The sequence below is a fragment of the Staurois parvus genome, unplaced genomic scaffold (assembly GCF_062004578.1).
Source record: "Staurois parvus isolate SC_StPar_1 unplaced genomic scaffold, SC_StPar_1.0 ptg000409l, whole genome shotgun sequence".
In the NCBI taxonomy this organism is placed as follows: Eukaryota; Metazoa; Chordata; class Amphibia; order Anura; family Ranidae; genus Staurois; species Staurois parvus.
The window spans coordinates 1,306,349-1,319,984 of record NW_028318205.1 but is presented as its reverse complement, the minus strand read 5'-3'; the positions used below and the strand labels follow the sequence as shown (position 1 = coordinate 1,319,984).

Sequence of the window (13,636 nt, the reverse complement as noted above, 5' to 3'; positions counted from 1 at the left end):
TAGGAACACTACTCCTAGTGAAGATAACATCAACCTAGATTTAGAGAAAACAGAACAGACCCCTCCTGTTAGCCCCAAACCAATTCCCAAAGCTGCACATGAACCCAAAGCCAAATCCCTTTATCCTGGGCAGGAGTTAGAGAGACTCAGAACGGGGGACTGGGAAGTTCCTTACCCTTTATGAAGGGAAGGTGGGTCTCCTGTGATAGCAGTTAGGACTCTAAGATGACTTAACACCAAGGAAAATCTCTGACAGAAGTTTTTCGCCCGATCTCCTGCAATTGCTGTGGAGTAAACCTGTGCCCTTGCATTGCCTATGGAGATTGTGAACCAACTCTAACCTTTTAAGTAACCTTTTTTAGTGTATTACTATTGTATACAGAGTTTCGCTAGGTAGTGTAGTAGGTAGCATTTTGCTTGTTATAGATATATCTGTCAGTCTTGTATTGTATTCTGTAATTGTAATTGTATCTATGTGCAGCATTTTCATTTATTAAAAGTATATTAATACACTACCAAGGTCTAAGTTTCGTGCTTATAATGCAAAGTAACTTTTACTAGACAACAAGCAAAACACATGGATATATAAGGAGTAACAGAAGCAATCTCCTTAGGAAAATGTTAGCGCTTCCATTACTATTTATTTTTCACTCAAGTAAGAGGTTTAAAGTGTATATAAATATACACTATATTGTCAAAAGTATTGGGACGCCTGTCTTTACAAGCACATGAACTTTAATGGCATCCCAGTTTTAGTCCGTAGGGATCAATATTGAGCTGGCCCACCCTTTGAAGCTATAACAGTTTCAACTCTTCTGGGAAGGCTGTTCACAAGGTTTAGGAGTGTGTCTATGGGACTGCTTGACTGTTCTTCCAGAAGTGCATTTACGAGGTCAGGCTCGAAAAGGCCTGGCTCACAGTCTCCATTCTAATTCATCCCAAATGTGTTCTATTGGGTTGAGGTCAAGACTCTGTGCAGGCCAGTCAAGTTCCTCTACCCCAAACTCGCTCATCCATGTCTTTATGGACCTTGCTTTGTGCACTGGTGAGCAGTCATGTTGGAATAGGAAGGGGCAGGGGCGGACTGACCATTTGGAAACATGGGCACTGCCCGAGGGCCCGGGGTCAGTAGGGGGCCCCATGAGATGTCCCATGGTACCTTTTTCATAGGCTTTTTAGAGTTTGAGCAAGGGCACAGTGGCCCCATGATCCCCTATTGCCCGGGGGCCCCATGAGTTGTCAGTCCGCCCCTGGGAAGGGACCATCCCCAGACTGTTCCCACAAAGTTAGAAGTATGAAATTGTCCAAAATGTCTTGGTATGCTGATGCCTTAAAAGTTCCCTTCACTGGAACTAAGGACCCCTGAAAAACAACCCCACACCATAATCCCCCCTCCACCAAACTTTACACTTGGCACAATGCTGTCAGGCTAGTGCCTTTCTCCTGGCAACCTCCAAACCCTAAAACATCCAATGGATTGCGACACAGAGAAGCATGATTCGTCATTCCAGAGAACCCGTCTCCACTGCTCTAGAGTCCAGTGGCGGTGTGCTTTGCATCCCACGCTTTGCATTGTACTTGGTGATGTAAGGGTTGGATGCAGCAGCTCGGCCATGGAAACCCATTCCATGAAGCTCTCTACGCAATGCTGTTGTGGTAATTTGAAGGCCACACAAAGCTTGGAGTTTTTTAGCTATTGACACTGCAGACAGTTGCTGACTTCTGCGCATTGTACGCTTCAGCATGTGCTGACCCCACTCTGTCATTTTACGTGGCCTACCACTTCATGGCTGAGTTGCTGTGGTTCCCAGTTGCTTCTATTTTGTTATAATACCACTAACAGTTGACCATGGAATATTTAGTAGCAAGGAAATTTTACAGATGGACTTATTGCACAGGTGACAACCTATCACGGTTCCACACTTGAATTCACTGAGCTCCTGAGAGCAACCCATTCTGCCACAAATGTTTGTAGAAGCAGTCTGCATGCCTAGGTGCTTGATTTTATACACCTGGGGCCATGAAGGTAATTGGAAAACCTTAATCCAATGATTTGGAGGGGTGTCCCAATACTTTTGGCGATATAGTGTATTTTAAAATACTGTACAATATAGGAAAGCTTTCTTACCCTTTTAAATATTGTCACCATTAGTTGTAGTTGAGTAAGTTTTCCTTAGTTTTACCTAGTGATCCTGCTAGTAAGATTATGTATCCTGTTGCAGAGTGACAACACTCTTCCTGTACTGTCTCACTACACCAGTGTTGTCACCCTATGCTGTGAGCTACCAAGATCTACATGTCAATGTGTAAATACACAGCATGACTAACATTCAGTCCATGTATTAACAGTGACAGCTAAACAATCCTTTTGCAATTCCTGGCAGCTTTGAGTGACAGCCGCTCTGATGTCCATGCATTTGTGGCCATGGCACTCACTCTGATGCTGAAAATTTACCATATTTTCACTTCACTTTTAACAGTTACCACACATTTCCATTTCACCTTTTTAAAAAGTGAACAAAAAAATAGCAGTGAGATAGTGGAGCAAAACTAAAATCTTTTCTGCACAATCAGTCTGGCCTTGTGAAGATATTTCCAGGAGAGCAGAGCATAAGGATGACCTCATCAATGCACAGCTGCTCGGTTACTTGCCAGTTTGCAAAGTGGTAAGGGACTTGACCATGAAAGCCTAACTTCCAATAGTCATTTTGCCATGGTAAACCATCAGATGCATGAGCACCTTTACAGTGATGGAAGGTTTAGAACCTAGCAAACAGAAGATGCTTGCAGCTAAATAATACATTAGGATATGCATCAATCAGCCATAACTTTATGACCACTTACAGGTTTGGTGAATAACATTGAATATATTCTTACAATGGCATCTAAAAGTCAGTGGGATTTATTAGGCAGCAAGTAAACCTGTTGTTGCTGAAGCTGATGTGTTGAAAGGGGGAAAATGGGCATCGCAGTCAGTTGTGTATGGGGCAACGTAGTCCCAGACTGGTCAGGGTGCCCATGTTGACCCATGGAAAAGAAGAAGGTGGCCTGGTCTGCTGAATAATATGTTCTTTTACATCATGTGGATGGCCAGGTGCATGTGCATTGCTTGCCTAAGGGAAAGACGGCACCAGGATGCAGTATATAAGGAAGACAAACCGGTAGAGGCAGTGTGATGCTTTGGGCAATATTTTGATTGGAAGCTTTGGTCCTGCCATTCATGTGGATGTTACTTTGACACATACCACCTGCCTAACATTGTTGCTGACCAAGTACACCCCTTCATGGCAATTGTATTCCCTGATGGCAACAAGGCATTTCTGTTTTGAGTCCTGATATCACCATTATACATATTTATATATACAATATACCTGAAATATTATCTAAAACCAAAACATTTTTGTATTATTAGAGAGTGTGGGAGTGTTTCAGTCCCATCAGGTTTTTATTCTTATTCACTCTTGGGGACATTCACGCACACTCCTTTTAGCTTGGGTTGGGTTTTAATCTGTGTCTTTTATTTAAAGTCTATTTAAAACTGCTTCTGTATTTAAGACTATCCTGTCCACAGGAGAAAACTATGCAGTGCAATTTCAGTGTAGCATGAAAAGCATTGTCACCTGTTAATGGAAGCCAAATATTTAACGGATCAATAGGTAATAAAAATGCAATGTAAATGCTATTTACAGACTGCAGCGTAATGTAATTTTTTATTCTGCCCATAGTTCCATTATAAGACTTATATGCAATTTTACTGATTAGATTTAGACCCGTTTTATTACCTAATTTATGTTACTATTGTTGCATGTGGACTGAGTGTAATTTATAGAATTGTTAAGGAACCTACCAAAACAGAACCACCTGTAGTATTCCTTCACTAGGGCCTTGAGACTGAAACAGGCACAGTGGCCTAGCAACTAAAGCACATTTCTGAATAAGAAGGTCCATATTGTAATTCTCTTTATTAAGACATAGTCTGATAACTCTTAAATCAACCATTTGTAGCACCCTCTAGTGTGCTACTAGGGTTAGTGTTACATTTATTGTGTATGACTCATGGTAACTGTGTGAGTCTGTAATTAGGTTGGGTTACTGAAGGTCAGGCTAGATGACTTAACAGGGTGGGACTCTATCACCTCCACCTGGTTCTGGAGGACCATGGATGCTTCCTGAAGCCAGGGGACGGCAGGGGTGGAGACCTAAATCTGCATGTTTATTGGAGTCTAACCAATCTCAGGTTTGGAGGCCCTGGTAGAGTGGTGAGGCGAACCCATAAATATGGGAAAGTCAGTCTGGCAGGGAAGTCAGGTGGAAGATGGAGTGCTGAGGAGGCTGTTGGTAGCCAGGGAGGGGACCCCTAGGTCTAGGGTGGGAGCAGCCCCCAGGCTAGGCTCGGGCTGGCTCAGGAGGATCCATTCAGCATCACGGTATGAACAGGTCAAGGAGGACAGAGTGGGTACATCAGCACACCCAGGGATTCACAAGGGGAGAGACTTCCACATGTAGCAAGCTTTCAAAGGGCAACGTTGTGCTCAACCCCTATCCTTGTCCCGGGAGATCTTCAGAGCAGCCAAGTGGGCTAGTGGTGTCTGCAGGCTGTGGAATTGGGAGCAGTTCCACAGAGGAGAGAAAATATATCTTCATAGTCATGGACTGACTGACCCCCTGACTGTAAATGCAAGTGTTGAAAATTTGTGTTCCCTGGCTGACTGGAGCTTAGGGGGACCCAGACACACAGTGCCCTCAAAAAGGTAGCGCTATACATTGATGAATGCAGTGGGTGAAAACAAAGGCAGTATCCTGTTTCTAAATGCGGTAATTCTATTTTTAGTTGTTAAAGGAATATTTTATTGGTATGTAAAGTAGATCTAATTTAATTCACTAAATTTTCTTAAATGCTTTAGTATATCATTTGAAATGTTGCTTTCAGTTTTCATTTTCAGTATCTAGTTTTCATTAAAATACCTTGATATACTGCCATGAAGGTCCTTGTTCAATCACTTTCCTGTCCTGTGTTGTCACCATGTCAAATGTGCCCCAACAGAGATTATAAGTAGTCATGCTGGCATACTTTGCACAAGCATGGCCCACATGTGTCACTTTCAGGAATCCAGTCCTGAGCAATAATGTGTAGTTATTGCTGGAGTGAGAATATGTAGACAGGAAGTGGCTGGGTAAGGTTGGAGGAAATCAGTAGTATTAGGATGCAAAAAAAAAAAGGATTAAAGAAGTTGCAAAGAGTATTTTATGGAAAAAATGGCAGTTATTCATGATACACAGTAATTATCTTTACATTTCTACAACCGAATTGGGATATTGTCAGTATTCTCTTCATTTACCTCATTAAGCACTAGATTTAAAATCTGTTTAATTTAATGTTATTATAAATTCATCACAAGTGATTTCCCATCTAAAGACACACAATGGCTAAAAAGAACTTTCAATATATGCAGATACATTATGGTTTCCTTTTCCATATAATAATGAATTCACTTTCCACCCTGAAATATCTGCAGAAATGTAACAAATACATTCATTGCTTCGCTTCATTTTATCTTGAGGTCCATCATGTATTTCATATAGAAAAAAGAGATTGATCTAAAGACATTTACTCAATATTTTTTGCAAATTACAGATCTGTATCTTTAAGATTGTCGGTGAGTGAAATGTTAACCTTAGCCCATACACAGATCAGCCATACCATTAAGATCTCTGACACATAAAGTGAATAACTTTGTTTATCTCTTTATAATGGCATCTGAAAACAGGTGGGATATATTAGGCAGCGAGTAAATATACCTCCTATCTAAACATTGTTGCTGACAAAGTACACCCCTTAAAGGAAATATTATTGATTGGTGGCAGTGGCCTCTTTCAGGAAGATAATGTGGCTTGCCATACTGCAAAATAGATCAAAGAATGGTTTGAGGAACACAACAATGAGTTTGAGGTGTTGACTTGCCCTGGCTTGGTGCCAGATACCATAGCATACCTTCAAAGATCTAGTGGCCTTTTTGCATCGATGGATCAGGGCTGTTTCAGCAGCAAAAGGGGCTGTTTGGCCAGCAAATGAGAGCCTACTCAATATTAGGTGGGTCATCATAATGTTATAGCTGATCGGTGTATATTCAATATCCATGTTTCAAAATTGCATCTAAGAACCGGTGTCTTGCCCAGCACCATTGAAGATACACACTGTATGTTCCTGAGTAGCATGGAATATTAACTCTATGTTGATGATTGCTACAATACATATAAAGGTTTACCAAAAAAAGAGAGCACCCTATGCTTAGTTCATGAGCTACATGGCATTGCTCTTCATTATTATTTTTCTTTTTTTGTGCATAATCTACATTGGGGAAATAAATATTTCATATTTATCATTCTCTTTTGGTTCAACTGTGTGTGCATACTCAATTGAACCTAATTGCATATATCACTTACCTAGCCTGATATTAGTTTCTTCATGTATTGACAAAGCTATTCTATTGATGACAACTTACTTGCATGTGTATGTGGAGTATAAAGCTTTACTGGTTGAAACATAGTAGGTTCAACAAGTAGAGGTATGGATGAGCCCTAATATCATGTATGTATAGTAGTATTCATCAATATAGAGATAATACTCTCTTCTCTCCAGGAATATAAATGCCATCAATGGCACTTTTGAACAAGACACCAGTTCTTAGATGTCACTGTACGAACTCCAACACCAGGGTAAACCCCAGATAATATTAAACATAAAAATTAATAATATGTGTAAAACTATAAACAATCCCCAGTTGCTGAGATATTATTTCTTCCCCAGGAAGCCAAGAAATTAACCATTGCTCAGCGCCCAAATTTGATCAAAGGTCCTTAAACTTATATTATCAATAAGTAAGTTCTTATTTCCTTGATTTTCAGCATGAATCTCTAAATGCTCAGTTCCTATATCTTCAAGGCAATGTCATCCTCTTCCTCTTTAACCCTCAAACAAATATTACATAAACCACACATAGTGCATTATCTCTTTCACATATAATAAAATTAAATTACACTCACATGGAAGTGCTCAAAAAGTGCCAAAATTTCACCACGTGCCACCGTATTATATCCATAAGTCTTAATCTTACCCTCTTTTCAAAAATTGTTTGCTTTTTAAAGGGAGATCAATCCTGTGGATTCCGTGGATGAAAGTTCATATAGTGTAATATTTTTAATAAATATTATAAATATGTGTATAGTGTTGTGCTGCTCAAATAACACAAATAAAAAAGTCCAAAAACACCTGTGTGAAAAATTAAAACATGAAGGTTCAAATAAAATAAAAAGTCTAAGGAATAAGTAGAAACAATTCTTCAAAAAGTTTAGTTGGAAAAAGACCATATATCTACTGGAGAATGAGCCTGCAATCCCGGTGCTATAAATCTTTAAAAGGAGTACACCACCATGGTGACAATACGCTTAGGGAGGAGCTTGGGTGACGTCAGAGCTACAACGCCATAAGTCTAGTAGGACACACATTGTACAGCTCTACTACTGTATTCCTTTTAAATATTTACAGCACTGGGATTGCGGGCTCACTCTCCATTAGATATATGGTCTTTTCCAGACTTTTTGAAGAGTTGTTTTTTCTTATTCCTTGGACTGTTTATTTTATTTGGACTTTCACGGTTTATTTTTTCACACAGGTGTTTTTGGACTTTGTGTTTTTTATTTGTGTTCTTTGAGCAGCACAACACTATACACATATTTATAAGTTTTGTATGATGAGCACACATTTCATGTGTTTGCAGCAGCTTTTATTTATTTGAGTTAATTTATTGTATTTATTTTGGCAGCGCACGATTGTTATATATTCTTATTATTTTTAATAAATAAACATCATATAGTGCCACTCTGCGCCCCCTAAACCAAAACCAGTGATCACCAGTCCATGTGTAAATATAAGGTGACCCACCACCTCACAGCTTATGCACCTTACCAAAACTGCTTATAAATAAAGCCTTGGATATATATACTCTCTGTGACAATTCAGACCACCATCACTCTTGTCAATTCCACATATGGAAACTGGATGTAAGCGGGGATCGTCTGGCCTGCGTCAGCTAGGCAAGTATCGCACCCTCAGGGTCTCCAGGTACCAGGGAAAAGAAATCTCTCCAGCAGGGGGAGCCTGTCTCACTATTCATGCAGTAACCACCAGGTCATCCAGTTATGCCATGTAATCCATGGACTCATGCAGTGCGGGGTGAGCCTTGCTCCCGGGGTCTTCCTCCACTGGCGAGCCTTCAATAATAAGCACAGAGCAAGTTGCTGCTGGAACTGTCCCCTCTCTGCTCTTCCAGCAGCAACTTGCTCTATCACATTTTAAGATCGCATGCTTCATTTTTAGATTTGTACTAGCGCTGCATGTTTCATTTATATATCTATTATGGAGGCTTCTGGTGTTCGCCTTTCATGCTAGTCGCTCTCTGGTTTCTATCCAGCGCTCGTACTTTTTCTGTTTTTTATTGTAGTTTGTTTTAGTATATGTGAAAGAGATAATGCACCATGTGTGGTTTATTTACTATTTTTTAAAGAGGTGAAGAGGAGGAGGATGCCATCGCGTTGAAGATATAGGAACTAACCATTTAGAGATCCATGATCAAGGAAATAAGAACTTACCAGATATATTGATAATATAAGTTTAAGGACTTTTGATCAAATTTAGACACTGAGTAATGGTTTAGTTCTTAGATGTAGTCTTTTTATGTAAATCATGGATAGTGAAAAAATTAGCTAAGGTTAGCATTTTGCTTATTGGCATTCCCAAAGCAGTAGATCTGTAAAGGTTGTGAAATGCATCAAGCAAACAGCTTTGCAACAACCCCCCCGCCAGAAAACCTTTATGAGATGGTTCTTCAGATAACAATAAAATAAAGTAATTGTTACAATTCTGTGATAGCTCTGGGTGAAAAGTAGATTTTTTTATATGAAAAGATGAAACCAAACCATAATATGCCTGCATCTACTGAATGTTCTTTTTGACAATTGTACATGTTTTACATGTGGATGTCTCTTTTATTGGATTAATTTTAACAATTAATGTAAACAATTTTAGATCAAGTGTTTAGTGAGATAAAACAAGGAAGGGTACCAGTAATGTTCCCAGATAAGGGTTTGTAGAGATGTTAAGATATTATATCTTAATGCAGATACCTAGGATTACCCTTTGTTCCCTGTATGGGCAGCACAGTGGCTAAATGGTTAGCACTTCCGCCTGGCAGTACTAGGATCATTGGTTCAAATCCCAACCATGGCACCACCTGCCTGGAGTTTGCATGTTCTCCCTGTGCCTGTGTGGGTTTCCTCCCACACTCCAAAGACATGCTGGTAGGTTAATTGGATCCTGTATAAATTGGCCTTAGTATGTGTATGTATTAATGTGAGTTAGGGACCTTAGATTGTACATCCCTTGAGGGTTAGGGACTGATGTGAATGTACAATTTGTATGTAAAAGCACTGCATAAATTGATGGCACTATATAAGTACCTATAATAAATAAATAAGTATAGCTCTCCCTTCATGCTTAATCCTTTATAATACAGAGTATTTAAAGTGGTTGTAAACCTCAAACATGAAATTTGATCAAAGCATATCCCTCTATAGTGTGTGCTTGTCTCTATTAAGAGCACTAAGTGTCATTTTTGTCTGCTGCTTCATTCCTCTGCTATCAGCATGAATTACTTCTGGCATGTTTTCCTGGCCGGTAGGGACCTCCAGCAGATTGACAGCCTCAACTCTGTTCCAGTGAGATATGTGGAAGGGGGTGTATCTCTTCCATCCATTCAGCTTTCAGAGCTATCCTCACTGAGCTCTGCAGTGTGTAATTCCAGGTCTCCGCCCCCTACTTTCTGAACTATCTGACAAGCTTTATATATTCAGCACTTTGTAGGGTTTACAACCAGTTTAAACAAACTAAAAGTTATCTAGTTAAGGTTTAGATCTACTTAATTAGAGTAGTAGTAAAGTCCCCTAGCATAACTTGTACCTACAGGTAAGCTTACAACAGGAGCATTCGCGGGTGACGTCATCGGCTATTGCTGATGTGAATATCGTCTAAACGGTGCACATTTAGGAGATATTCATTGTACCTACAGGTAAGCTTACAACAAGCTGATGACGTAGCCCGCAAATGCGCTGTGGCGTGCTGCATTTAGGGCACATAGTATGGCGTTGAATGCAGAACACCATGCAGCTCCAGGGCTCCCGCACGCATTTGGCCCCATCATCATCGCAGTCCCGGCTATTCAAATGGTCACAGCCCGTGAACCCAGAAGGAGGACCAGGTAAAGATGGAAGCATCAGGGAAACTGTGACAGCGGTCCGCTCAAGGGCTCCATGTGCAGATAAGTGTGTCATAATGTGCTAGTATGCGATACATACTAGCACATTATGGGATAAACAGGTGGGGGATCCAATTTTTTTTTTTTTTGTTAGCGGTTTTCTATCTATTTATTGCAGCACTAGAGAAAGCTCTAGTCTTCACTTTCAGAAAAAAAAGAATGTTTCTTGACTCAAGCCTATAATAAAAAATACTTTTATCTCCAGCTTCTTACTTAGGTGATCATCTATTTTTCATTTATTACTTAAAGTTATATTTAGTGGATTTTAGTCTTTTTTGTGTTAGAAAATAAATTGCATAATTTGAATCATGCTTTCAAATGATGTTCTCATGAGTATATATTGTAAATATACAGTCTCCTGATGATATCACATTGCACCATAAAATTGGAATTTATTGTTCAGTGTAAAAGTGAAATTATTTTATATGAATATCAATCATGGGGAACTGGAAAAAGAAGGAGAGAAAGATCAAGTAACTGACTATTTATGCTTTTCAAATGAAAAATGAAAAAGCCCTGAAAACCTGAAGCATTCATGGAAAATCAGGCTAATAGGAAGAATGAATGACGGTTTCCTAAAGACTGCACAGGATCATGGGTGATATTCCACAAAGTCCTTTGTTGTTATGTGCAATACGTGACACCTTCATGGCATAAACCAAATCTAATTTACTTGCGTCAAGGTCTTGAAGCCTTGCAAAAAGATATACAATTAGTATTGACGAAAATCCATTTTATAGAAAATACTCTGCAATTTAGAGGAGTTAATAGAAAGCATGATCTATCTGCATTTCCAAACACAAAGTCAGCATGTTTCCATGCCAAAGGAAAGCCATGAATATTTGTAAATTCAGGCACTCTAGGCTGAAAGTAACTTGATAATACAAAAATGTACAGCTATTAACTATCCAAAATATCCATTATAAAGATTATATTTCTGTTTGCTATGAAATTATACCTAGAATGAGCTAACAAACGTCTCTTTCTTTATATATCAGTATTTATTTTTTTTATTCATAATATATAAGGACCTAAAAGTGTTGTTATGTATCAAAAGTATATGAAATGCCAATTCCTTTTTTTGTTTTAGATAGTGTAGGGAATGCTGAATTCAAGAGAAAATGAACAAAGTAACAGGAAAAAAAATTAATAGCACAGTAAAAAGTAAAATAATAAAACAAGCATTTTTTCTGTAATACTCATCTTTAATCCAGAGATTTTTTTCTGCAATCCTTTTTTTTCTACCACTTGATGTCCTCTATGGCCTGATAGCCAACATCACTCAACCCACCTCCTCAAACCCAGTCATCCTGAACCCACCCCCAGCCTGTGACTGGGCAGTGAAAGGGTTCCACGTATGAGCATGCTTCTTGTCAGCACATAAACTAATGGGCTGCTTGTGCTGCTGCTTCCTCTACATAGCAGCCCTGAGGTAAAGATACAAAACGGCCAATACCAGGTCACATCCTTGTGCTTAGAGTGACTGCATTTAAAAAGAATAATTGCATCATGTATTAATGATTGCAAAACTGCAGTCATGTGTGTCTTTTCTATCTGCCTAGAATTCAGAGCCTAAGATTTTCCAAGTGTCAGGCTTTTCCCTTTTACTTCCAATCCCAGGTCCATAACCCATTGGACAGATATCACCAGAATAGGTTGGAAGAGTTTCCCTCACCTTCTGTATAAACATTCCCTACCCTGTCTAAGTTTTGGTTTTACATAACTGTATTTGCCCTCTTAGCCTTGATATAGTAGTGGCACAGACAAAACTTTCCATTGTTACATTTGTAGCCCCCTCTGTGTACAGTGTAGGAAAATTTAGTTGGGCACCTCCGTAGACAAAGGAGCTAGGGTTGATTTGTTTAGTGTTAGTCGGCAAAGCTCCAAGGGCTGAGTCTCTGTTGCCTCCCCCTGGCTTCTGGAACTGGTGGAGGGTTCTAGAACTTAGAGGGTGGGGGAGCAGAGATGAGGCATACATATTTATAAAGTCTCCTCCAATTCCTGGGTGGGGATTATTATTATTATTATTATTATTATTATTAAACAGTATTTATATAGCGCTAAAAGGTTTGCTCAGCGCTGTACATTATAGTGGGGGACAGAACATGAGACAATACAGTAACAAAACAAAACACGAGGGATTCAAGGGCCCTGCTCTTTCAAGCTTACAATCTAGCAGGGAGGGGATAGTGGTACAGGAGGAAGTGACTGTGGGGGATGGAGTGGTAGGAGGAGTGGAGGAGATAGGCTGTTAGGTGAGGGTGGGGTAGGCTTCCCTGAAGAGATAGGTTTTCAGGGTGCGCCTAAAGGTGAGGAGGGTAGGTGACAGTCTGATGGATTGGGGTAGTGAGTTCCAGAAGATGGGGGAAGTCCTGTAGAAGTCCTGCAGTCGGGCGTGGGAGGTGGAGACCAGGGAACTGGAGAGTAGGAGGTCTTGTGAGGAGCGAAGATTACGGGTTGGGTGGTATTTGGGTATCAGGTTGGTGAGGTAGTTTGGGGCAGCATTATGAATGGCTTTGTATGTCTGTGTTAGAAGTTTGAATTTAATGCGTTGGGCAATCGGGAGCCAGTGGAGGGAATGACAGAGGGGGGTGGCAGAAGCGGAGCGGTTGGTAATGTGGATGAGTCTGGCCGCTGAGTTCAGGATAGACTGAAGTGGGGATAGTCTGCGGTGAGTTAGGCTGGTGAGAAGGGAGTTGCAGTAGTCTAGACGTGAGATAATAAGGGAGTGAACGAGTTGTTTAGTAATGTCTGGGGTTAGGAACAAACGTATTTTGGAGATGTTGCGGAGGTGGAGCCTGCATGAGTTTGCCAACGATTGGACATGAGGTTGGAAGGACAGGTTTGAGTCTAGAGTGACACCTAGGACTTTGGCTTGCGGGGTGGGACGGATGGTGGCGTTGTTGGTCATGATGGAGAGGGTAGGGGGGTGGCACGGGCTGGGGGGAAAATCAGGAGCTCAGTTTTGGAAAGGTTCAATTTGAGGAAATGGCCCAGAAGGTGAAGAAACAGGCCAAGAATATTCTGGATTCTGGCCATGAGGGAAGCGGAGTCCAGGGTCCAGTTGCCTGGAAGGGAACCCTAGAATGGTAGGCTCTGCCCTTGGGCAGAAGGAAAGAGGGAGAAAAGCAGCTGAAGCCTCACACCCTTCCAGCCTCAGCGAGGTTTAGCTGAAGCCATTCTGGGAGCCATTGGGAACTGTCCAGTAGAGTTCTGTTCAGCAGTCACATGTGCTTCAAGATCCACCAAAGGTACTAAGTGAGTAG

The 13,636-nt window shown here is 40.5% G+C and overlaps 1 protein-coding gene across 2 annotated transcripts in view; it reads right to left on the bottom strand.

Moving 5' to 3' along the window:
* The window catches only part of SNTG2 (syntrophin gamma 2), a 618,654-nt gene that overhangs the window by 155,708 nt on the left and 449,310 nt on the right, over positions 1 to 13,636 (bottom strand). The window lies entirely within an intron of this gene.